Source organism: Jaculus jaculus, chromosome 13 (genome assembly GCF_020740685.1).
Source record: "Jaculus jaculus isolate mJacJac1 chromosome 13, mJacJac1.mat.Y.cur, whole genome shotgun sequence".
NCBI lineage: Eukaryota > Metazoa > Chordata > Mammalia > Rodentia > Dipodidae > Jaculus > Jaculus jaculus.
Window position 1 is genome coordinate 17,634,572 of NC_059114.1, and position 27,333 is coordinate 17,661,904.

Sequence of the window (27,333 nt, forward strand, 5' to 3'; positions counted from 1 at the left end):
CTTTGTATTCCTAGAGATCAAGCTCAGGACCTCAAGCATGCTGGACAAGCGCTCTACCACTGTGCTACATCCCCAGCCTCTTCCCTAAGCAATACTATTTAAGGAATATTTGATGGTAACCACAGTTATCGACTTAGACTGGTTTGCAATGTATATGTCAACAAGTTGCTGATCAGCATTACAGTGTGACTCTGTAATAAAAAGGACATGATTGTTATAGATATTTATAGAAAAAAAATTTGCAAGAAGACACAGTAGTTTTTTGGGTAGAATCACACTTGAGAGTGGGGGCAGGGGTGTTCAAATGGAAAATGAACCCTTCTACACCTCCTTTGTGGTTGGAATACTGTTGAAGTCCTGTTGCTTTTTTTAAATTATTTTATTTTTGGTTTTTCGAGGTAGGGTCTCACTCTAGCTCAGGCTGACCTGGAATTGACTATGTAGTCTCAGGGTGGCCTCAAACTCATGGCGATCCCCCTACCTCTGCCTCCCAAGTGCTGGGATTAAAGGCGTGTGCTACCACACCCAACTAATAATGTATCTTTTAAAAAAAACAAGTTTTCTTTTCTTTTATTTATTTGAGAGAGAAAGAGGCAGAGAGTGGGGAGAGAATGGGCGCAGAGAGAGAGAGAGAGACAGAGAGAGAGAATGGGCATGCCAGGGCTTCCAACCACAGCAAACAAACTCCACATGCATGCACCACTCTGTGCATCTGGCTTCACATGGGTACTGGGGGATTTAACCTGGGCTCTTTGGCTTTGCAGACAGATAGATGCCTTAACCACTAAGCCATCTCTTCAGCCCAACAATGTGTCCTTGATAGCTTTTTTATTAAAAATATTTTTGTTTTTATTTATTTATTTGCGAGCAACAGACAGAGAAAGAAAGAGGCAGATAGAGAGAGAATGGGCGTGCCAGGGCCTCCAGCCACTGCAAATGAACTCCAGACGCCTGCGTCCCCTTGTGCTTACATGGGTCCTGGAGAATCGAGCCTCGAACCGGGGTCCTTAGGCTTTGCAGGCAAGCACTTAACCGCTAAGCCATCTCTCCAGCCCCCTTGATGGCTTTTAATTTGGCCTTTCACTTGGCAACTTTGAGATCTGTAGGTTCACCCAGCTGCAGATCTGAGCATTTCACAATGAAGATTCAAGCCGGGCGTGGTGGTACTTGTGTTTAATCCAGCACCCGGGAGGCAGAGCTAGGAGGATCGCTGTGAGTTCGAGGCCAACCAGAGACTACAGAGTGAATTCCAGGTCATCCTGGGCCAGAGTGAGACCCTACTTGAAAACAACAACAACAAAACCAAATGTAAAGATTCAGAGAGGCGTGTGCACAGGAACTGAGGAGCCGCAGACGTGGATACCCAGAGCGGTGGTAGTTCTGGAGCAAATCCCAGTAGACAAGAGGGATGACTGGTTTCCTTTCCACTAGAAATTCAAACAACAACACAGGAAGGGTGAAAGTGGAATCCCTTTGTAGTTGCCAAAGTGTGTTTATTTCTAGTGAGTCAAAGTATTTTCCTACAGAACTCTTCCTAGGGAAGTCCATAAACCCACATGTCATTTTTTTGGGTATCCTTTTTATTTTCTTTACTGTCAAGGAATGAGCCCAGGGCCTTCCTCATGCTAAATGGGCATTCTATTAGCTATGTCTTTAGCCAAACACATCATTTCTTCAAAATTGGCTTTTAAGCCAGACATGGTAGCACATGCCTGTAATCATAGCACTGGGAGCCAGAGGTAGAAGGACTGCAGTGAGTTCAAGGTCAGCCTGGGACTACATAGTGAATTCCAGGTCAGCCTGGGCTAGAGCGAAACCCTACCTTGAAAAAAAATCCAAACCATGAAAAAAAAAAAATAAAAACAACTGGAAACATCCTATATATATATATATATATGCAGGCTGGAGAGATTGCTCAGAAGTTAAGGCATTTGCCTGCAAAGCCTGAGAACCTGAGTTGATTCCCTAGGATCCATGTAAAGCCAGATGCACAAGGTGGTGCCTACCTCTGGAGTTCATTTGCAGTGGCTAGAGGCCCTGGTATGCCCATTCTTGTTCTCTATCTGCCTCTTTCTGTCACTCTCTCTCAAATATATATATATATATATATATATATTTGGTTTTTTGAGGTAGGGTCTCACACTAGCCCAGGCTGACCTGGAATTCACTATGGAGTCTCAGGGTGGCCTCAAACTCATGGCGATCCTCCTACCTCTTCCTCCAGAGTGCTAGAATTAAAGGCGTGCGCCACCACACCCAGCTAAATAAATATATTGTTAAAGGTATTTCCATTTTAACTGTGTGTGTGTGCATACGGATGCTGTATGGAGGATCAAACCTAGGGCCTCATCCATGCCAAGCAAGTGCACTCCCACTCGCCTGCACCCTTAACCTTCTTTTAATTTTTTTATGAGATAGGTTTTTACTAAGTTGCTGAGGCTGGCCTAAAAGTTATGACCCTCCTGTCTCAGCCTCCCAAGTAGCTAGGATAGTGTTGTAGTCAGGTTCGCATTGCTGGTAGAAATCACCCAACCAAGATCAGCTTGTGGGAAAAAAGAGGTTTATTTTGGCCTATAGGCTCGAGGGGAAGCTCCAAGATGGCAGAGGAAAACGATGGCATGAACAGAAGGTGGACATCACCCCCTGGCCAGCATCAGGTGGACAATAGCAACAGAAGATTGTGCCAAACACTGTCAAGGGGAAACTGGCTATAACACCCATAAGCCCATCCCCAACAATACACTGCCTCCAGGAGGCATTAATTTCCAAATCTCCATCAAATGGGAATCTAGAATTCAGAACACCTAAGTTTATGGGGGACACCTTAATCAAACTACCACATTCCGCCCCTGACCCCCATAAACTGATATTGATACATGATGTAAAATACAATGCATTCAGTCCACTTTTAAAAGCCCCCATAGTTTTTATCAACTCCAGTGATGTTCAAACATCCCCATAGTCCAAGGTCTTTTAACTGAGCCATAATACCAAAAAAATCCCCCCCGCAAAACCCATAATGGAACAGAATAAACATTCATACTGCGAAAGATGGCATTGGGCATAGCAAAGAAATATTCAGCCAACATAAGATTTAAAACAACCAGGGAAAACATCAAACTCTGTAGCTCCAAGTTCAACAACTCTAGCCAGTGTTAAATCTCCACTTCTGATAATTCTAACCAGCAACAAGTCTCTGGAGTTTCAATTCCACCCCTCCAGCTAGGCTACTCACAGTCCTAGAAAAACTTCATCGGAGCCGGCAGCTTTCCTTAGCAGCCATCTCGTGGTCCCAGCATCTCCACTGGGACTCCACTGCAATCCTGGTTCATCCTCATGACCCCATGGGGTTCCATGCAGACATCCAGCAAACCTGCTTCACACTGCCCATGGCCGTTTCCAAAACACAAGACCGTGTTGCAAACTCAATGACCCTCTCTTTCCTGCATTTCTTGTATTCCACAATACCAAGTACGGTGCCAATTTGTTAATCCAGGGGAGCGAGTTTAAAGCCGACTTTGGAGAACAGGACACTCCTTAAACACTCAGGCCCCTTCAAAAGAGTCTACATTCTTCCTGTTGCCCCAATGCAGGTCAGTTGACCCAATCTCAAAGGTTGTAATCTCTCAATTGCAGCTGAATGGACAGCAGTTCACCCAAAGATTTCATTTTTTCTGTGCCATATCCCTCTGTTCATACCAGTTCATTTCTATGCAAAGCAATCCTGCACAACTTCTTAGGATATGAGCATAACAGCAAGCTTCTCAAACTGCTAGCCCAGTCCAAGCAAAGTTCTTTCTCACCCTCATAAGCCAAACCTCACAGTCCATAGTTCTTACTGTATCTAGGCCTTTCAACTCTGACCAGAATAGTCCATCAAGCTGTACTTACAGCACTACAAGGCATCTTTTAGGCCAAGGTTTCAAATCCTTCCACATTTCTCTTGAAAATCAGCTCCAAAGGAACAAAGCCACACAGTCAGGTATCTAGCAGCAATCCCACTCCTTGGTACCACTTTGCTGTTGCAGCCAGGTTCACATTGCTGGTAGAAATCACCAAACCAAAGTGGGAAAAAAAGAGGTTTATTTTGGCTTACAGGTTTGAGGGGAAGCTCCACGATGGCAGGGGAAAACAATGGCATGAGCAGAGAGGGTGGACATCACCCCCTGGGCAACATAAGGTGGACAATAGCACCAGGAGAGTGTGCCAAACACTGGCATGGGGAAACTGGCTATAACACCCATAAGGCCAACCCCAACAACACACTCCCTCCAGGAGGCATTAATTCCCAAATATCAGTTTATGGGGGACACCTGAATTAAACCACCACACATAGTAAACCTGTACCATTGGCCTAGCTCCATTTTACACATGCACACGCGCACGCGGGCGCGCACACACACACACACACACACACACACACACACACACACACATATATATATATATTTTTTTGAGGTTGGATTTCACACTAGCCCGGGCTGACCTATAACTTATTTAGTAGTCTCAGAGTGGCCTTAGACTCACGCAGATCCTCCTACCTTTGCCTCCCCAGTGCTGGGATTAAAGGCTTGCATACCACACCCAGCTCCATTATATGTATATATATTTTAAAATTATTTATTTATTTGAGAGAGAGAGGAAGAGACGATAGAGATGGAGAGAGAATGGAGGCTACAGGCCCTCCAGCAACTGCAGACAAACTCCAGACGCATGTGCTACCCTGTGCATCTGGCTTCTATGGGTACTAGGGACTCGAACCTGGGTCTTTAGGCTTTGCAGGCAAGTGCCTTAACCACTAAGCAATCTTTCCAGCCTCATTTTATAGTTTTGATAGACAGCTCTACATTGCACACCAGTAGTTTTACTGTGCTGACCTATACACTCTCCCACAGGACTTCCCATATCTCCCCAACACTTAGATGCTGCAATATGAAAAAAGGATGGTGTCACTTAATATACATGTCTTTGACTATTAGTGTGATGGAAAAATCTTTTTAAAATATTTTTATTTTTATTTATCTATGTGAGAGAGAGGAAAAAAGAGAGGGGGCAGGAGAGAGAATATAGGCATGCAAATGAACTCCAGACATGTGCCACCACATGTGCATCTGGCTTTACATGGGTCCTGAGGAATCGAACCTGGATCCTCAGGCTGCACAGGAAAGCGTCTTAACCACTGAGACATCTCTCTAACCCTGGGAAAAGCTTTACCCATGTTCAGTAGATACTTAACAGTTCTGTACGGTGGAAATTTACCTCCCTCACCTACCTCCATACCTTTTCATGCTTTTTAAAAAATCATTTATTTACTTGGAGGGGAGAGAGGATATAGGCGTGCCAGGGCCTCTATCCACTGCAAATGAACTCCAGACGCATGTGCCACTGGCTTACATGGGCATTGGGGAATCGAACCTAAGTCATGAGACTTTGCAAGCATGTGGCCTTTAACCATTAAGCCATCTCTCCAGCCCTGTGTTTTTCTTTTTCATTTTTCTTTTTTAAAAAATATATATTTTATTTCTTTATTTATTTGAGAGAGAGAGGTAGAAAGAGAATAGGCACACCAGGACCTCCAGCCACTGCAAACAAACTTCAGAAGCATGTGCCCCCTTGTGCATCTGGCTTGTGTGGGTCCTGGAAAATCAAATTGGGATCCTTTGGCTTTGCAGGCAAATGTCTTAACCACTAAACCATCTCTCCAGCCCTAATTTTGCTTTTTTAAAAAAGATTTTATGGGCCGGGCATGGTGGCTCACACCTTTAATCCCAGCACTCGGGAGGCAGAGGTAGGAGGATCGCCATGAGTTTGAGGACACCCTGAGACTACAGAGTGAATTCCAGGTCAGCCTGGGCTAGAGCTAGACCCTACCATGAAAAACAAACAAATAAAAAATAGATTTTATGTATTTGCATGTTAGAGAGAGAGAGAGAGAGGCAGATGGATGGAGAGAACAAGCCAGACATGGTGGCACACACCTTTAATCCCAACACTTGGGAGGAAGAGGTAGGATCACTGTGTGTTCAAGGCCACCCTAAGACTACATAGTGATTTCCAGGTCAGCCTGGGCTAGAGCGAGACCCTACCTCGGGAAAAAAAAAAAAAAAAAAGAATGGGCATGCCAGAGCCTCTAGCCACTGCCAACTAACTCCAGAGGCATGTGCCACCTTGTGCATCTGGTACTAGGGAATCGAACCTGGGTCCTCAGGCTTCATAGGCAAATGCTTTAATCACTAAGCCATCTCTCCAGCCCTCTTCACATATTTTGGATGGTGGTTATCTACATTCCCTATTTGTGTCTTTTTTTTTCAACAATACATTTTTTAATGTATTATTTACTTATTTGAGAGAGAGAGAAAGAGGCAGATAGTGAGAAAGAGAGAATGGGTGTGTCAGGGCCTCCATCTACTGCAGATGAACTCTAGACACATATGCCCCCTTGTGCATCTGACTTACATGGGTTCTGGGGAATTGAACCGTGGTCCTTAGGCTTTGCAGGCAAATGCCTTAACCGCTAAGCCATCTTCCTAGCCCCAACAATACATTTTTAATATACACTTACAGTAATTTCACCTAAACAGTATCAGGGGCTAAAGCTCAAGATATTTTTACAATTTAAAAAATGCTAAAATAGAGAGCCAACCTCACCAGCCTCAAATTAATGGCTGATTATGAAAGTGAAGAGTTCAAAAGAGGAGGATTAACTATGGAGAAAAATAGAATACAAGACAACTTACATTTATTATTATTATTTTATTTTTATTTTTTATTTTTTGGGTTTCTAAGGTTCTGAGGTAGAGTCTCATGCTAGCTCAGGCTGAACTGGAATTTGCTATGTAGTCTCAGAGTGGCTTCAAACTCTCAGAGGTTCTCCTACCGCTACCTCCCAAGTCCTGGGATTAAAAGTATGTGCCACCACGCCCAGCAAGACAACTTAAATTTAATTTTTTTACTATTTTTTTTTTCCAACACAGGGTCTCACTCTAGCCTCGCCTGATCTGCAGCTCACTCTGAAACCCTAGATTGACCTCCAAATCATGGCGACCCTCCAAACTCAGCCTCCCAAGTACTAGGATTACCTTGTTTGTGTCTTTCTGCCTTTTAATAGTATTTTATGCCAAAAGTGTTAATGTGTATGATGTTACTTTATCAAAATTATATACTTCTATATGAACTATAGGAGAAATTCAAAATTTTCTTGAAAATTATAATACAAAGCAGCAGTCTCTGGCCTCTCCTCCCTATTCCCCACCCCACTCCCAATTCTTGCTTCTCAATGGCAAACACTTTAAAGGTTTAGGGACATTTTCTCTGCTTTTTTCCTCCTCCATATTTCTAAATAACATATTTATTCTGCAATCTAGATGTTTCAATTTTAGATGACAGATAAGATTTTAGCTTTCATACACACACACACACACATTTTACTCCCACATTCAAGATACGGTTATATCATAATTTTGGGTTTGCTCAGAACATTACACTTACATTATTTCTATGGATATGTTATTCACAGCTGTGATTTTTAGCCATGATGATTAAATTTGCTTTCTCTGTGTGACACTTTGTCTTCCCTAGGGTAAATAATTGCTCTGTATCTTCTATTAATTCCTGTAACTCGTCCTCATTTTCCCTCCCTGAATTATAAATATCCTCTCAATATGTCCTGATCTATCAGATAATCTATTGGTTTCATCTTTTTTTTGTTGTTCATTTTATTTCTTTATTTATTTGAGAGCGACAGACACAGAGAGAAAGACAGATAGAGGGAGAGAGAGAGAATGGGTGCGCCAGGGCTTCCAGCCACTGCAAACGAACTCCAGAAGCATGTGCCCCCTTGTGCATCTGGCTAACGTGGGACTTGTGGAACCGAGCCTTGAACTGGGGTCCTTAGGCTTCACAGGCAAGCGCTTAACCGCTAAGCCATTTCTCTAGCCCCTTCATCTGTTCTTGAAGCCCTCCTTCCCAGACTCCCTGTGCTCAACTGTGAGGTACCACTTCACACACAAAGCCACATGCATACCACCACCTACAAGAAAATGGAGTTTGCTCTCAACATGCCTTTTTCTAACCCAGTATATTTATATAAAATCAGTCATATATCCTTACTTTGATTTTTTGTTTGTTTGTCTGTTTATTTTGGTTTTTCGAGTTAGGGTCTCACTCTAGTCCAGGCTGACCTGGAATTCACTATGTAATTTCAAGGTGGCCTTGAACTCACTGTGATCCTCCTACCTCTGCAGAGTCCTAGGATCAAAGATATGCACCACTATGCCTGGCATACTCTTCGTTTTTTGAGGTGGAGTCTCCTATATTACGCAGGGTAGTCTCAAACTCCTGGATTCAAGCGATCCTCCTGCTTCAGCCTCTGAATAGTGGGGACTACCTGTTACTATTTTTTTTTTATTTTTTATTTTTTTGGTTTTTCGAGGTAGGGTCTCACTCTAGCCCAGGCTGACCTGGAATTCACTATGGATTCTCAGGGTGGTCTCGAACTCACGGCAATCCTCCTACCTCTGCCTCCCCAGTGCTGGGATTAAAGGTGTGCGCCACCACGCCCGGCTACCCGTTACTATTTTTAACCACTGCACTGCTATTCTTTGGGCCTGTGGTGCAACTATTATCCTCATTATTTCTTCTTGACATCACCCTGGAGGTTTGTGTTTTTGTGCAGCAAAATTAGTCAGTGTCTGTTAACATGTTGTGTTATACTTAATATCTGAGATTATAAAAATATTCTCCAATACTTATATTGGTTGAATGGTTTAGATTTTTCTGTGTAAAAATCTAAATTACTTTAGTATTAAAAAATGAGATAGAGGGCTGGAGAGATGGCTTAGTTGTTAAGGCATTTGCCTGCAAAGCCAAATAACCCAGGTTCAATTCCCCAAGACCCATGTAAGCCAGATATACCAGGTAACACATGCATCTGGAGTTTGTTCACACCAACTGGAAGCTCTGGCCCATTCTCTCTCTCTCTCTTTCTCTCTCATAAATAAAATAACGAATATAAAAGGAAGCACTCTTTAAAAAAATGAGATAGAGCCAGGTGTGGTGGCACATGCCTTTAATCCTAACACTTGGGAGATAGAAGTAGGAGGATAACTGTGAGTTCAAGGCCACCTTGAGACTATATAGTGAGTTCCAGGTCAGTCTGGGCTAGAGAGAGACCCTACCTTGGAAAAAAGAAAGAGAAAAAGAGATAGGACTGGGGAGATGACTCAGCTGTTAATGTTTACTTGCAAAACCTGTGTGCCCAGGTTCAATTCTCCAGTACTCATGTAAAGCCAGATGCATAAAATTGTACATGTATCTGGAGTACATTTAGTAGCAAGAGGTCCCAACCAGTTTACCTATACTCTCTTTGTCTTTCTCTGTCTCTGTTTGCAATTAAATAATTGTTTATTTTTATTTATTTGAGAGAGAATGGGCACATCAGGGCCTCCAGCCACTGCAAATGAACTCCACATACATGCACCACCTTGTGGGTCTAGGGAATCATGCCTTAAACCAGTGTCCTTAGGCTTCACAGGCAAGCACTAACCGCTAAACCATCTCTCTAGCCCCGAATTAAATAATTTTTGTTAAAAGAATAAGATACAGATTTCCTTTGTCTTTAAAAAAATATATTTATTTATTTGAGAGAGAGAAAGAGGAAGAGAGAGAGAGAGAGAATGGCATGCCAGGGCCTCCAGCCACTGCAAACGAACTCTATCTGGCTTACGTGGGTCCTAGAGAATCAAACCGGGATCCTTTGGCATTGCAGGCAAATGCCTAAACCACTAAGCCATCTCTCCAGCCCCTTTGTCTTATTTGAATGACTAGTCACTTCTTTTTTGTTGTTACAAAGTAGGGTCTTACTGTAGCCCAGGCTTCCCTGGAACTCATTCTGTGCTCTAGGCTGGTCTCAGGCATACAGCGATCCTCCTACCTCTGCCTCCTGAGCACTGGGATTAAAGGCTCAACTCCAGGCTGAAGAGATGGCTTGGTGTAGCCACAAGCCAGACATACATGGTGTTGAATGTGTCTGGAGTTTGTTTACAGTGACTAGAGGCCTGGTGTGCCCATCCCCTCCCCGTCTGCTTTTTTCCCTCTCTCCTCTTTCTCTCTTTTTTTAAAATTTATATTCTTTTTAAATAAATTTTATTTATTTATTTATTTGCAAAGAGAGAGAGAACAGACAGGCACAAACAGAATGGGCACGACAGGGCCTCTAGCCACTACAGATGAACTCCAGACACATGTGCCCTTTGTGCATCTGGCTTACGTGGGTCCTGGGAAATTGAACCTGGTTTCTTTGGCTTTGCAGGCAAATGCCTTAACCACTAAACCATCCCTCCAGCCCCTCTCTCTCCTCTCAAATAAAAAAATAAATAAAATATTTTTTTAAAAGGTGTGCATCAACATGCCATTAGTCACCTCCTTTTATTAACTATGACCACATATGTATGAATAGGTATTCATCTTCCTGATTTGAAATATAACCTATATCCTTGTTAACATCCATCTGGAGTTGGCTGTGTATCTGAGGGCCCCTTTCTATTTCTTTTACCTTTCTGTCAGTTCCACTACCAGATCTCAACAATTGATTAACTGTAGTGTAGTTTTATACTTTATTTATTTATTTTTTGGCTTTTCATTTTTCAAGGTAGCGTCTCACTCTAGCCCAAGCTGACCTGAAATTTACTATGGTGTCTCTGGGTGGCCTTGAACTCTTGGCAATCCTCTGCCTCCCACTATGCCCAGCTACACTTCTTAAAAAATATTTCATTTTAATTTATTTATTTGAGAGAAAGAGAGGCAAATAGAGAATGGGCACTGCAAACAAATTCCAGATGCATGTGCTATACTATGTGCATCTGACTTATGTGGGTACTGGGGAATCAAACCTGGGTCCTCAGGCTTTGTAGGCACGTGCCTTAACCACTAAGCCATCTCTCCAACCCTACAATCTTTCCTTTTATTTTTTGGTTTTTCAAGGTAGAGTCTCACTCTAGCCCAGGCTGACCTGGAATTCACTGTATTGTCTCAGGGTGGCCTTGAACTCACAGTGATCCTCCTACCTCTGCCTCTGGAGTGCCAGGATTAAAGGCATGTGCCAACATGCCTGGCAGAATACTACTTATTAATTAGAGAAAATTATTTGAAGTTCCGATTTGCATGTGCATAAATAATAAAGTTTTGTTGGAAAAAATAATAAGGTTTTATTGTAATATATGCTCATTCATTTTTATGTGTGGCTACCTTCACACTGGAAAGCAGAGTTAAACAGTTATATCAGAGACTTCCTGACCCACAAAGCCTTACAAATATAAACTTTACTGACAAAGTTTGCAAATCCTGTTCTAAATCAGATTCCTTTAACAATGAATTCTACTGGAATTTCATGTAATTTCTAGATTAGGGAGAAATCATCTTTTCAATATCAAGTCATCATCAAAATACATCTCTCTGGGCTGGAGAGATGGCTTGGTGGTTAAGTGAGCTTTCTGCACAAGGGTGAGGGCCCGAGGGAGCCTGAAATCACCCAAGTTCGAATCTCCAGATCCCACCTGAACAGCTGGGCATGGCCATGCACACTTGTAACCCTAGCAAGCTCTGGCATCAGTAAGAGCATCGGCTCAAATAAAAACAAGCAGTGGAGCTAGACACCAAACATTCTGCTGTGGCTGCCTCAGGCGAGCACCCCCCTGCCACAGGCAAGTGCATGGGGCATCACCAGGGCACATAAACATGTATACAAAACACACACGCCAGGCAAGGTGGCACACGCCTTTAATCCCAGCACTCGGGAGGCAGAGGTAAGAGGATCGCCAAGAGTTCGAGGCCACCCTGAGACTCCATAGTGAATTCCAGGTCAGCATGGACCAGAGTGAGACCCTACCTCAAAAAAAATAAAAAAAACCCCACAAGCTATACATATGTTTGTGTGTATGTATGTGTATGTGTATGTGTATGTATATTTCATTGGGCTGTGGGCATTGCTTAGTGGATAAAGCACTTCTACTCAGGCCCGAGTACCCAAGTTCAATCCCCAGTCTCCACATAAAAAACCAGAAGCCATGGTGAGCTGCTGTATTCCCAGCATGAAGACGGTGATATGGGAGGTGGAGACAGGAGAATTTCCTGGAAGCTCACTGGGAGTGCAAGAAACAACAGCACAGAAAGATCTTAAAGAGAGAATCGCAGCCCTTGAGTGAGGTGCAGGGGGAAGGGCCACCCGGAAGTTGTCTCTGGACCACACCTGCACTCACACACATGAACACACACACTCACATGAACACACACACAAAATGTGTATCATTTGTTCAGATTTCCTACTTTATCTCTTGGTAACATCTTATTATTGTCTCCCATCTGGATCCTCTACATTAATTTTTTTTAATTTATTTTATTTATTAGAGAGGTAGAGAAAGAGGAAGTGAGAGAGAGAATGGGTGTGCCAGGGTCTCCAAGCCACTGCAAGTGAACTCCAGACACCTGTGCCACCTTGTGCATCTGGCTTATGTGGGTACTGGACAATCAATCCTGGGTTCTTAGGCTTTGTAGGTAAGCACCTTAACCTCTAAGCCATCTGTCCAGCCCGTAATTCTAATAGATCTCTCTCAGGAAGTTTTTGTGTTATTTTTTTTTCAAGGTAGGGTCTCGCTCTAGCCCAGGCTGACCTGGAATTCATTATGCAGTCTCAGGGTGGCCTTGAACTCATGGCAATTCTTCCTATCTCTGCCTCCCAGTGCTGGGATTAAGGGCGTGCACCACCACACCCGGTTTGGTTGTTTTGTTTGGTTTTCCCTTTTATTTCCATTTATTTTCATGCTGAATTTACTCCCGTGCCATGAGTTTTTGTTTCTTCAGGTTTTTCTGGGATATCTTTTCCTTCTGTGCAACCTCCTGTTCTGGTTTAGGAACGACCTTCTCCTTTTCAGTGAGGGTCATCTCGATGCGGCAGGGAGAGCCCATATAGGGGTCAATCCGACCGTGAGCTCTGTAAGCACGGCGGCGCATCTTGGGTGCTTTGTTCACCTGGATATGTTCAATGACCAGAGAATCCACATCTAAGCCCTTCCGTTCAGCATTACTGTCTGCATTTTTAAGCATGTGCAGCGGAAATTCAGCACTCTTTTTGGGCCACCGACCCTGTGTCCAGCCCCACTGTTTAGCCTGGGCACACCTACCAGCTCCACCATTGTATCACTGGCACCGCACACACTAACTTTAAAGTGACATCTTTCAGACACTTAGTGGCTTTTCAGATATGCATACCCTTGATGGCCTGAGCAGTTTCATGGGTCTTCTTAAAGTGAACACGAAGAGTTGAACCCCTTGACTTGCATGATTTTGTGGGGTTTTCTGGGTCAAGAGAGTAGCGAACCATTTTCACAGGTCACCTCAGCCCGCTAAGAGGAAGAGCTTGTTTGTTTGTTTGATTTTTGAGGTAGGGTCTCAGTCTAACCCAAGCTGGCCTCAAACTCACAGCAATCCTCCTACCTCTGACTTCTGAGTGCTGAGATTAAAGGTATGTGCCACCATGCCCAGCTGTAGGAAGTTTTACCTTTGTTGTTTTTGCCATGCTAGGAATCAAACCCAGGGTCTTGTGCATGCAAAACAACTGCTGTACCACAAGCCACATCACAGCCTGGGGATTGTTAATGTAATAATAATAATAATAATAATAATAGTTATTACTATTATTATTGAGATCTTTTCTTCTATTCTATTCTGTTTATACATATTTTCTTCAGATAATTTTTTTGTTTTATTTTTCAAGGTAGGGTCTCACTCTAGCCAAGAAAGAAAAAGTATTTTCCTGTAATTTTAGGTTGCTATTTTCTGATGTATCTAGAAAGAAAAAGGAAGAAAAGAAAAAGTATTTTCCTGTAATTTTAGATTGCTGTTTTCTGATGTATCTAGAAAGATAAAGAATGGTCACATCAGGGCCTCCAGCCACTGCAAATGAACTCCAGACACATGCTCCACCATGTACCTCTGGCTATGTGGGTACTGGGGAATTGAACCTGGGTCCTTAGGCTTCACAAGGAAGTGCCTTAACCTCTAAGCCATCTCTCCAGCCCCCATTTAAATTTAATTGTGAGTTCAAGGCTAAATGACTCACTTTGTTTTTAAAATAATTCTTCTTATTATTATTTGGTTTTTCGTGGTAGGGTCTCAACGTAGCCCAGGCTGACCTGGAATTCAGTATGTAGTCTCAGGCTAGCATTGAACTCTCAATCCTCCTACCTCTGCCTCCCAAGGGCTGGGATTAAAGGTGTGTACTACCACGCCAGGCTTAAACTCTCTATTTTTATTAAAATATATTTGCACATATTAAAATTTTCAGAGGCTGGATGGGAAAATGGCTGATTGGTTAAAGGCTCTGGCTTGAAAAGTCTGCCATCCCAGGTTCAGTTCCCAGCCACCCACATACACCAAATATAAAAAGTGGTATAGCATCTGTTGTTTGTTTATAGTCAAAAAGGCCCTGGTGTACCAACACACACACACACAAACACACACTTACATGAAAATAAATATTTTAAACCATGTAGCAAGCAGTACACAGTATTAAAAGTAAACATTAGGGCTGGAGAGATGGCTTAGCGGTTAAGGTGCTTGCCTGCAAAGCCAAAGGACCTCGGTTTGATTCCCCAGGACCCACATTCGCCAGATACACAAGGTGGCGCATGCATCTGGAGTTTGTTTCCAGTGGCTAGAGGCCCTGGCGCACCCATTCTCTCTCTCTCTCTGCCTCTTTCCCTCTCTCAAATAAATGAATAAAAATAAAATATATCAAAAAAGTAAACAGTTAGTCAAACTAACCTTCACCCTATCATTTAGCTGCTGCAAGCAGTTTGGACATAGTCTTATCAATTTTGCCTTTAGCTTGATTATATGTTGATAACATTCATGTCATATGATATTTGTTTACCTGAAACTGAGTCTCATATAGCCTAAACTGGCCTTGAACTCCTGATCCCTCTGCCTCTACCTGCAGGAGACTAGGATTACAGGCCCAACTCTATGAGTTTTTTTGTTTGTTTGTTTTTGAGGTAGGGTCTCACTGTAGCCCTGGCTGACCTGAAATTCACTACGTAATCTCAGGAAGGCCTCAAGCTCACGAGGATCCTCTGGCCTCTGTCCCCCAAGTGCTGGGATTAAAGGTGTTCTCCACCACGCCCAGCAATAGTATTGTTTTGAAATGCAGTCATGTTGCGCATCCATGCACATTACATTTTCATATCACTGGATTCTTTGGAAGAACATCCCTTCCCATAGATGTGCTTTGGTTGTTCCAGCTTTACAGTCCAAGTATGAGACTGTACCAAGTCCGTTTAAGAAACATATTTTTATTTACTCACCAACAAAGAGAGAGAATGAGGATGAAAATAAACAGGCGTGTCAGGGCCTAGTGATGCTGCAAACAAGCTCCAGGCATAGGCACCACTTAGTGCATCTGGCTTTATGTGGGTACTGGGGGATCAAACCTGGGCCACGAAGCTTTGCAAGCAGGTGTCTTTAACCGCTGAGCCATCTCTCCGGCCCTCAGGTCCTTTCTGATGAATATGTGGGCTGTTTCTGGATGTGCTGTGTCTCAGTTACTGCTGTGGCTGTCATCCGTAGCACTGGGGCTAATTTTCCATTCATCCTGTCCAGCTCCAGCTTAGGGACCCCTTCATGAACGCCTGGCTGTGCCCAGGCCCCGTAATAAACAGCATTGTCTTCACAGTCACTTCTCCAGAGTAGTGTGCTAACTGGAGCCCTGTTCATTTTCCTCCTTAATAGTAAGATATTCCTGTCCTCAATGAGCCTGCCAGGCGGTGGGGTTAACCAGCTTGTACCACCCAGTCAGTCATAACTCTTACTCATTACGCGGCTTGTAAAACGTTAGTCACCACTGTAAGGTGGTGAAGCTATTTGTCTTGGGTTTCAAACAAGTTGCAGGGAGATGAGCTGGTGACAACGACCTATGTGAGATGCGTGTACGTAAGGCAGTAGCAGAGAATGCAGGGCTCATTGGTGGGCTTGCGCCAAAGTGGGTCATTCGTGTGCCAGGCACAAGCACACAGTTGAACAAGAGGATAAACAAACGGGTGTAACATCCTGCTGGGTATTCTGAAATTACAAAAATGCTGTCTTGCGGTGTACACCTTTAATCCCAGCACTCAAGAGGTAGAGGTAGGAAGATCACCATGAGTTCGAGGCCACCCTGAGACTATATAGTGAATTCCAGGTCAGCCTGGGCTATAGCGAGACCCTACCTCAAACCAAAAAAAAAAAAAAAAAAAAAAAATCACTAAATCTCAGTACACCTGCAACCCTGTATTGCAGAAGAGATCACAGTTAATTGTTAATTAATTGTTACATGGGAAAAGCTTTATTATAATAAGAACAAAGCAGAAAAATTTAAATACAATTTACAATAAAATAAAAATTAGAGTACTGTTTAGTATCTCAATCATTTTTAAAAATATTTACATTTATTTATTTGAGAGAGAGAGAGAATGGGCATGCCAGCACTTCCAGCCACTGCAAACAAACTACAGATGCATGAACCACTGTGCATCTAGCTTATGTGGGTCCTGGGCAACTGAACCTGAGTCCTTTGGCTTTTCAGGCAAGTGCCTTAACCAATAGGCAATCTCTCCAGCCCCTCAATTATTATATACCTCTCTCTCTCTCTCTCTCTGTGTGTGTGTGTGTGTGTGTGTGTGGTGTGTATGCACATGTTCATGTATGTGCTCATGTGTGTCATGGTGCACATGTGGATAAGTTCCAGTGTTGGTTCTCATCTTCCACCGTGTTTGAGGCAAAGTCACCACTGTGTTCACCAGTCCAGTCAGCCTGTGAGCTTCTGGGTGACTGTTGTCTCCACCTCCCCTATCATCAGGGCACTGGGGTTACAGGTGCTAGAGCTAACGACATCAGGCCTCGTGTGGGTTCTGGGGATGTGAACTCAGGTACCCACACTGACGTGGCAAGCATCCTACCCACTGAGCCATCCCCCAAGAACCTCTCCATATCTTTTTTTCCTACTTTTTTGGTATTAGTTTTGTACTCAGTGTATTCAGTCAAATTGGTACCATCGATAGCCTCCTCCTTGGCCTCCCCCCTCCGCAGGGACACTCCTCGTTGGGGTGTATGGGTCGTGCTTTGTGGGGTTAGCCATCAGTTATGAGTAGGAGGCAATGTCTCTGTGTATCATGACTCAAAGTGTGGCTCTGACATTCTTTCTGGCCCCTCTTCAGCAAATTTCCCTGAGCCATGTTGGGTTCATTTTTTTCTGCTTCAGTGATGAGCTCTTGGGAGCCTCTGTGTCTCTGGATCTCTGGTTTGGTAGGAGTTGAATGTTCTCTGTGTCTGTCTCCTTCACCCTTGTGCTGGTACCAGGTTCACCAAGAAAGCAGCACTCTTACTCTTTTCCCCAATTACTCTTTGTTTCAGCTGGGACCCTGGTGAGGTGCGATGGGCTGGTTTTCTCCTTAGAATCTGCATCCATCTTTCCTTCCCCAGGAGGTGCAGCGCACTTAGGTGGACGCCATCCTGGCCGGAATTCCCCCTCCATACCTTTTGACATATCAAACTCACATGTGGAAATTGGTCATAAGGAAACCATTATGGGTAACATTTCCATGATACATTTCCAGAATCTCTGTACCCATTAAGCACGATGCCCCCCCTTCCCTCCTCTCTGCCTAGCCCCCACAATCTCACATCTGCTTTCTGTCTCTGTGGATTTGCCTATCAGAAGATTTCATTCAAGTGGAATCCTGTACAAGTTGCCCTTTGGTGCCTTAACTGCTTTGCTTCGGGTAATATTTTCCAGGTTCAGTCATGTAGACTCTATTAATTTCATTCCTTTCTTTAAAATTTATTTTTGTTTATTTTTATTTGAAAGCAACAGACAGAGAAAGAGAGAGAGAGAGAGAGAGAGAGAGAGAGAGAGAGAGAAAGGGAGAGAATGGGCACACCAGGGCCTCCAGCCACTGCAAATGAACTCCAGATGCATGTGCCCCCTTGTGCATCTGGCTAATGTAGGTACTGGGGAATTGAGCCTCAAACCAGGGTCCTTAGGCTTCACGTGCAAGCACCTAACCACTAAGCCATCTCTCCAGCCCCAATTTCATTCCTTTTTATGCCAGAATAGCACCTCATCGTATGACTGTCACAAGTTTTGTTCGCCTGTCTTTCTGTTGATAAACACTGTGACTGCCTCTGTCTTTCAGCTATTGTGAGCAGTGCTGGTATACTTACGGGGATGCACGCCTCTGCGTGGGTCCCTGCTTTCAGTTCCTTTGGTGACAGAAAGAGAAGTGGAGTGACAGCTCACTGGTGATTCCTTGTTTAAGTTTTTGAAAGGCTGCCAAGGGTTTTCAGCGAGGACTCCCCACTTTACTTTCCTCCAGAGGTGTCCAAGGGTAGGATGTCTTCACCAATGTTTGTAATTTTATGGGTTTATTTTCTTTCTTTTTTTTTTTTAATTTTGTTCATTTTTATTTATTTATTTGAGAGTGACAGACAGGGAATGAGGCAGATAGAGAGAGAGAAAGAGAGAGAGAATGGGCACACCAGGGCCTCCACCCACTGCAAATGAACTCCAGACGCGTGCGCCCCCTTGTGCATCTGGCTAACGTGGGACCTGGGGAACCGAGCCTCGAACCGGGGTCCTTAGGCTTCACAGGCAAGCGCTTAACCGCTAAGCCATCTCTCCAGCCCTATGGGTTAATTTTCTATTTCTTCTTTTTTTTTCATATTTTCAAGGTAGAGTCTCACTATAGCCCAAGCTGTCCTGGAACTCACCCTATAGTTCCAGAGTGGCCTTGAACTCACAGTGATCCTACTACCTCTGCCTCTAGAGTGCTGGGATTAAAGGTGTGTGTCACCACGCCTGGTCTATTTTATGGGTTTAAAAAAAATTATAACTAAGGCTGGAGAGATGGCTTAGCGGTTAAGCACTTGCCTGTAAAGCCTAAGGACCCTGGTTCGAGGCTCGATTCCCCAGGACCCACGTTAGCCAGATGCACAAGGGGGCACATGCATCTGGAATTCGTCTGCAGTGGCTGGAAGCCCTGGCATGCCCATTCTCTCTCTCTCTCTCTCTGCCTCTTTCTCTGTCTGTCGCTCTCAAAGAAATAAATAAATCAAAAAAAAAGTGAAAGACTCTTTAAAAAAAAATTATAACTATCCACCCAGTTACAGGCACTTACTTGCAAAGCCTGCCAGCCTGGGTTCAATTCCCCAATACCCATGTAAAACCAGATGCACAAAGGGGTGCACTGACATGTGGAATTTGTGCTTGCAGTGGCAGGAGGTCCTGGCATGCCCCCACACACACATACTCTCTCTCACTCTCTCAAATAAATAACATATTTTTTGATTTTTTGAGGTAGAGGCTCTCTCTAACCCAGACTGAGGTGGGATTCACTATGTTGTCTCAGGGTGACCTAGAATTCACAGTGATCATCCTATCTCTGCCTCCTGAGTGCTGGGATTAAAGGTGTGCGCCACCATACCTGGCTTGGCTAAATAACATTAAAAAAAATCATAACCATCCTATCATATGGATATGAAGTAGAATCTCACTGTGATTTGAATTCTTCCAAAAATTAATGATGGTGAGCTTTCTTTCCTCTGCTTGGTGACCACTGTATATCTTTGAAGACTGTTCATATCCCTCACCCACTTTTTGTTTGTTTTAAGGCAGGGTCTCACTCTAGCCTAGGCTGACCTGGGGCTCTGTAGCTTCAAGCTGGCCTCAAACTCACAGCCATCTTCCTTCTTCTGCCTCCCAAGTGCTGGGACTAAAGGCGTTTGACACCACACCCACTTCCTCACTCACTTTTAAGTTGGGTAGTTTGTCTCTTTGTTGACTTACAGCTCTGTATGTTGTCAATATTAAACCATCAGATAGGTGATTTGTCTTTTTTTCTCTCTTATTTATGATAGTCTTTTTTGTTTTTAATTTATGAGAGAGAGAGAGAGATTGAGAGACAAAGAGAGAACTGGGGCACCAGGGAGTCTCACCACTGCAACTGAACTCCAGATGCTTGCGTGTGCCACCGTGTGTGCATGTGTGACCTTGTGTGTCTGGCTTACACAGGTTCTGGGGAGTCAAACCTGGGATTTTAGGCTTCGCAGGCAAATGCCTTAACTGTTAAGCCATCTCTCCAGTCTGATAGTCTTTTTTTTTTTTAAAGGCAGGGTCTTACTGAATAGCTCATGCTGGTCTCGAACTCAGGATCATCCTGCCTCAACTGCCTGAATGCTGAGATGACAAGCACATGGCAGTATACCGGCCGGTTTTGGTTTACTGAGTTAGGGTCTCATTCTCATTGTAGCCTAGGTTGACCTGGAATTCACAATGTAGTCTCAGAGTGGCCTCGAAACTCACAGCCATCCTCTACCTCTGCCTCCCTAGTGCTGAGATTAAAAGCATGGTAGTACTACCATGCCCAGCTGGTCTTGTCTCTTTTATTTGGTTTTTCAAGGTAGGGTCTCACTTTAGTCCAGGATGACCTCAGGCTGGCTTCAAACTCACAGCAATCCTCCTACCTCCGCCTCCCAAGTGCAGGGATTAAAGGTGTGCACCACCACACCTGGCTCATGTCTTTCTTTTGAAATTTTATTTGTCTATGTGTCTCTTTGTGTGTGTGCTTATGGGTACACCAGGACCTCTTGGCACTGCAAGTGGATGCCAGATGCATATACCCTTTCTAGGCTTATGTGGATAGCTTGGCAATTGAACCTGGGCCAGCAGTCTTTGCAACTGAGCACCTTTAACCACTGAGCAATCGTCCCAGTCTTTGTTTTTTCTTTTGCTCCTTGTACTTTTGGTGTCATTTTGTTGTCAGCATTTTTGTTTTGTTTTGTTTTGTTTTTCCAGGTAAGGTCTTGCTGTAGCCCAGAGTGACCAGTAATTCACTTAGTATTCTTAGAGTAACCCTGAACTCATGGTGATCCTCCTACCTCTGCCTCCTGAGTGCTGGGATCAAAGGCATGCACCACCACGCCTACCTTCTGTCATTATTTATTTCTTTATTTTTGGTTTTTCGAGGTAGGGTCTTGCTGTAGCCCAGGGTGACCTGGAATTGACTCTGTGTAGTCTCAGGGTGGCCTCGAACTCATGGCGATCCTGCTAACCTCTGCCTCCCAAGTGCCGGGATTAAAGGCATGTGCCACCACACCTAGCTTCTGTCATTATTTTTTAATAACTCAATTTTTTTAGTAACTAACAAACAGGATATATGTTTATGGGGACATTTTGATAAGTATATATTGGGAAATGATTAAATCGAGCTAAGTGACATCTGTCACCTGATTTCAACTCAAATTTTGTGTGCTATGATACCTGGCTCCTTGCCCCACCCCCACTCCCTGGCAGCCACAGTTGCACTCTGCCTCTGAGATCAGCTTTGTAGATCGCACATCAGCGAGGCCACTTTTGCTCCATGAACCTGACTTACGTCACCTAGTATAATGTTTTCTAAGTTTGTTTGCACTGTTGCACATAGCAGGGTCCCCTTCCTTTTTAAAAGCTGAGTAAGGGCTGGAGAGATGGCTTAGCAGTTAAGCGCTTGCCTGTGAAACCAAAGGACTCCAGTTCAAGGCTCGGTTCCCCAGGACCCACGTTACCCAGATGCACAAGGGGGCACACGCGTCTGGAGTTTGTTTGCAGTGGCTGGAAGCCCTGGCGTGCCCATTCTCTCTCTCTCTCTCTCTCTCTCTCTCTTTCTCTCTCTCTCTCTCTCTCCCCCCCCTCTCTGTCGCTCTCAAATAAATAAACAAAAATTTTTTTAAAGCTGAGTAATATTCCATGTGTACATACCTCACTCTTATTTTATTTTTTCAAAAAAGTATTTATTTACTTATTTGAGAGAAAGAGGCAGAGTGAGAGAGAGAAAGAGAGAGCGAGCGTAAGCAAGCATGCCAGGACCTCCAGCCACTGCAAGCAAAGTCCAGATGCATGCGCCCCCTTGTGCATCTGGCGAACATGGGTCATGGGGAATAGAGCCAGTATCCTTTGGCTTTGCAGGCAAATGCCTTAACCACTAAGCCATCTCTCCAGCCCCTTCACTTTTTTTTTAAATCCATTTTTTGATCTTTAGGCTCATACAAGATCAATAGCTATTGTGAGTCATGCTGTAATTAACATGGGAATGGAAATGTTCTAATTTAACTTAATGCAATGTACTAATTTCCTTTCGTTATGTAGCCAGGGGTGAAATTGCTAGATCATATGGTAGTTATAATTTCAATTTGGGGGTGGGGAATATTTATTTATTTATTTTTATTATTTTTTTTTTGAAGTAGTCTTGCTCTAGCCCAGGCTGACCTGGAATTCACTACGTAGACTCAGGCTAGCCTCGAACTCATGGTGATTTTCCTACCTCTGCCTCCCAAATGCTGGGATTAAAGGCATGCGCCACCACGCCCAGTTTGGCCTAGCCCTTTCTTCTTGGGCATTTCCTCCCCAGGAAGGCTGGTTCTTTTCAGCACTCCAAGAGAAAGGCAGACAGAATGACAGGCAAGGCAACTAGACAGTTCTAACCAACACCCTTCGAAAGGGCAAAGATGACTCCCAGGGCAGTGATGGTGAACAACATCGTTGGCTGAGTCACCAAGTGAGAGAGTCCTAACTGCCCTGGTTAGACTTCCTCCTAACAAGTGCTCTGGTCGCTCTTCAGTATGCAGAGTTTAGTTTTTATTTCCCTAAATCTTGAGCTCAGATGACTGGACACTTTAGTCACTGACGTATGCCTGACACACCTGATAATGGAGTTGACAGAACCCTGTCTAAGCCCGGGGGAAGCTGTAGTTTGTTGTGAGCAGAGGGGATAGCAAGATGGACGGATGGATGGATGGATAGATTACATAGATAGATAGATAGATAGATAGATAGATTAGATAGATAGAGTAGATAGATAGATAGATAGATAGATAGATAGATAGATAGATAGATGGATGGATGATAGAGAGAGAGAATGGTTCCTCTGTGCTTCTTGCTGCTGCAAACAAAGTCCAGACACCTGTGCCACCTTGTGCATCTGGCTTTACATGGGTACTGGGGAAATCCAAACCAGGCTTGCAGGTTTGGCAGGCAAGTGCCTCCTAACTGCTGAGCCATCTCCCCAGCCCCTAAAACTGTAATTTGTAATAGAGTGGAAAACATCTTTCATTTGTAAGGCCTTGTCTGACCTTCCTACTATGGTCAGCATCCCTCTTAATCTATATAAGAGATTTGAAGCCATTTTTGGGGAGGGTGGTTTTTGAGATAGGGTCTTGCTCGAGCCCAGGTTGACCTGGACGGAACTAGTCTCAGACTGGCCTCAAATTCACAGCAGTCCTCTTCTACCTCAGCTTCCTAAATGCTGGGACTAAAGGTATGCACCACCACACCCAGCCAAAGCCATTTTTGAAGCATGTCATTTTCTTTGCTTTTATCTCTTTAACCAACTATTAAGTCTCTTTCTTGCATTTTTTCTTCTTTAAGGATAAGAATTATTATGATGATTGTTTTGTTTTTGTTTTTGTATTTTCAAGGTAGGGTCTCATTCTAGTCCAGGCTGACCTGGAACTCACTCTAGTCCCAGGCTGGCCTTGAACTCACAACGCTCCTCCCACCTCAGCCTCCCAAGTGCTGGGATTAAAGGCGTGCGCCACCCTGCCTGGCATATCATTCTTTCTGTCGCTCTCATTTGCCCTGCAGATTGTAGCACAGGGCTCAGCGGACTGGCACTCCCAATCCTCAGAATTCACAGCTGCGAATTACTTTTACCCTCCACAGCCTTTCTGCGCTCTCGTGCTGAATCGTGTCGTGGTAGAGGATGGCTGCTACAAAAGGCCTCTGGTGAAGGTGGTGTTACTCAGCAGCCAAAAATAACGTCAGAGTGCAAGGCTGTCACAAAAGCTGTTAGAAACACCCTCCCTCCCCCCCCAAAAAAATCATGGTGCAAGTGATACTCTTCCTTTTTCTGCTTTTTCTGTCGTTCCAGCCTGCACAGCGGGCTTTCCGCTCCCTTCAGTTTCCACTTCATTTCCTCATAAACTCAACCGGCCCCAGCGGTCCTGAGACCTTGTGAGTAAACTGACTATAAAACATTTGGAGGTGGCCACACGTTGCCTTAGGTATTACTCACAAATGTTTATGAAATGAATTACTTTGAGAAGCTTTCTTCTTATATATTCACTTCTCTAACCCAAAGAAAAACAGCTTACTTTATTATGGCTACCCCGGGTATACTGGTTGTAGGTTATAGAAACACTCAAAACAGTGTGACTATCATATTCCAAAATTGTAACATACCTCTATATTTTCTCTTTCTTGTTTTTTTAATTAATTTATTTATTTATTTGAAAGAGAGAGAGAGATAGAATAGGTAGGTAGAGAGAGAAAGACAGAGAATGGTCACAACAGGGCTTCCAGCCACTACAAATGAACTCCAGATACATGTTCCCCTGTGTGCATCTGGTTTACATGGGTCCTGGGGAATCAAACCTGGGTCCTTTGGCTGTGCAGGCAAGCGCCTTAACTGCTAAGCCATCTCTCCAGCCCTCTTTTTGTTTTGTTCTGTTTTTTGATGTAGGGTCTTGATGTAACCCAGACTGACCTGGAATTCACTATATAGTCTCAGGGTGGACTTGAGCCCAAGGCCATCCTCCTACGTCTGCCTCCTGAGTGCTGGGGTTAAAGGCATGTAGTGTGGGGACTGGACCCAGGGCCTCATTCACACGAAGCAAGTGTTCTCACCTCCGAACTATATTCCCAGCCCACATTGCTGAACGGTTCAAACCAGCTGCTTATAGAACTTAACCATACTTCTTTCTTTTACAGACTTTAAGTCATGCTAGAAAATGCTAAATTAGAAATTAAAATGCTACATTTCACCCAAGTTTTAAATATTTAATAGTGGGAATCCTCTAGTTGTTCGTCACCTCATTCATTTTGATTTTTCTGTCACTATGATTTTTTTTGTTTTCTGGATTTTTTTTTTTTTTTTAAGTAGGTCTCACTCTAGCCCAGGCTGACCTGGAATTCACTCTGGAGTCCAAGACTGGCCTCCATCTCACAGGAATCATCCTACCTTTACCTCCTGAGTGCTGGGATTAAAGTATGTACTTTTTATGAGAGATACTAATTTTTGGACCACTAACTCAAACTGGATTGTGGTAATCTTTAGGTTGTAAATACTCTGGACTTGCCCCTCAGTTGTTTTTGATTGGATGCCTGAGGAAGTTATTTTTAGTGGTATAAATTAATTTAATTCTATGATAATTTTTCCTGGCTCACTTATTTCTAGAAATTGTTTTTTAGTTATACTTTTTACCACATCTCTATTATCTTCTTCAAGAATGCTGATGGTTAATGTGCCCACCTTTCATATTTATAACTTTCTCTAACTTTTTTTAAAATTTTTTATTTATTATTTATTTGAGAGCGACAGACACAGAGAGAAAGACAGAGGGAGAGAGAGAGAATGGGCACGCCAGGGCTTCCTGCCTCTGCAAATGAACACCAGACGCATGTACCCCCTTGTGCATCTGGCTAACGTGGGACCTGGGGACCCGAGCCTCAAACCGGGGTCCTTAGGCTTCACAGGCAAGTGCTTAACCGCTAAGCCATCTCTCCAGCCCTCTCTAACTTTTAAAAATATATTTATTTATTTATTTTACTTTTTTGTTTTTCGAGGTAGGACTTGCTGTAGCACAGGCTGACCTGGAATTCACTCTGTAGTCTCAGGGTGGCCTTGAACTCCTGGCAATCCTCCTACCTCTGCCTCCCTAGTGCTGGGATTAAAGGCATGTGCTACCATGCCTGGCTTATTGATCTGTTTGAGAGAAAGAGGGGGGGGGGGGAAATGGTGTGCCAGGGCCTCCAACCACTGCAAATGAACCCTAGATGCATGCACCACCTTGTGCATCCGGCTTTACAGGGTACTGGGGAATCAAACATAGGTCCTTTGGCTTTGTAGGCAAATTCCTTAATTGCTAACCATCTCTCCAGCCTTCTCTAGCTGTTGAAGGAAACCTGATTCAGGATTCTCTACTTCTGTTTTCTCAAAGGCTGAATGATGCAGTTCATGCCGCTTCTATGCTTTTTACAGTAGTAGCAGTTCTTTGTTCTACTTTTAGCGCAGGCTTTCTTTATCTCCACGGTTTTTTAATTTATATTTTGTTTTGTTTTGTTTGTTTGTTTGATTTTTGCAGTAGGGTGTTGCTCTAGTTCCAGCTAGCCTTGAACTCACAGTTCCTCTCTTGAGTGTTGGGATTAAAGGCATTCACCATCATGCCTGGCCATTATTTGTTTTTCCACACCTCTCTTATTTCTGCCAAATCATGTTTCATTTTTTGTTTTGGTTCGTGATACCTTCTGTTACCTCCTGTATCTTCTCTGAGCTCCTATTTCATATAATGATTACTTCATGGAGGGTTTTGGGGGGGTTCATTGGCAGTGTGATTGGACACAGCCTTCATCTGCTAGATTCTATCTTTCTGAAAATCGTTCTTCAACATTTTCCTGTTTACTTTTTTTTTTTTTATTTTTAAGCATTACCTCTATGTAGATCTAACACAACTTCCTTAAAAAGGAGGGGACATTTATTTATTTGAGAGAGAGAGAAGGAGGCAGAAAGAGAGAGAGAGAGATAATGGTCATGCCAGGGCCTCTTGCCACTGCAGATGAACTCAGACACATGTGCCACTTTATTCATGTAGCTTCACATGGGCACCAGAGAACTGAACTGGGACCGTCTGGCTTTGCAAGCAAATGCCTCCAACTTCTGAGCCATCTATCTCTCCAGCCCACTACTGCCTTTTTATAACTATTCATGTCCAAATGACGTTGATCTTCCACCGTCACTTTAGATCCCCGTGGAGATAGGTTATAAAGAATCTGTGGGCTCTACACGGGTTTTGTAGCTAAACCAGCAGCTGTTACTTCCAGAAGAACTGGAGAAATAACAGTTATAAAGTCCTTTTGGAATGTTACCAGCTTTCCCACTCAGCTGAAACTCTAAGCCGAAGACACAGTAGCTGTACTGTCACTCCGGTTTATACGTGTGTGTGTGTGTGTGTGTGTGTGTGCGCGCGCGTGTGTTTGTATGATATGCGTGTTTATGCATATGAGTGCCGGTGCCCTGGGAGATTAGAGGACAACCTTGGGTGTTGGTCCTCACCTTTTACCTTGTTCAAGGCAGGGTCTTCTGTTTGGTCTTTGTCACCCCTGCATTTGCTAGTCTAGCTGCTACCAGCTTCCGGGGGGACTTTCCTATCCTTGCCTCCCACTTAGCTGCAGATGTGTTGGGATTACAGACACTTGCCCTAGTGCTAAAGTGTTCGGCT

At 43.7% G+C, this 27,333-nt stretch overlaps 1 protein-coding gene and 1 pseudogene across 1 annotated transcript in view; one reads left to right on the plus strand and one right to left on the minus strand.

The window, feature by feature from the left end:
- Positions 1-27,333, plus strand: part of Taok3 (TAO kinase 3) — a 245,934-nt gene that overhangs the window by 50,234 nt on the left and 168,367 nt on the right. The gene's annotated exons all lie outside the window — the stretch shown is intronic.
- Positions 12,800-13,375, minus strand: LOC123454138 (annotated as a pseudogene).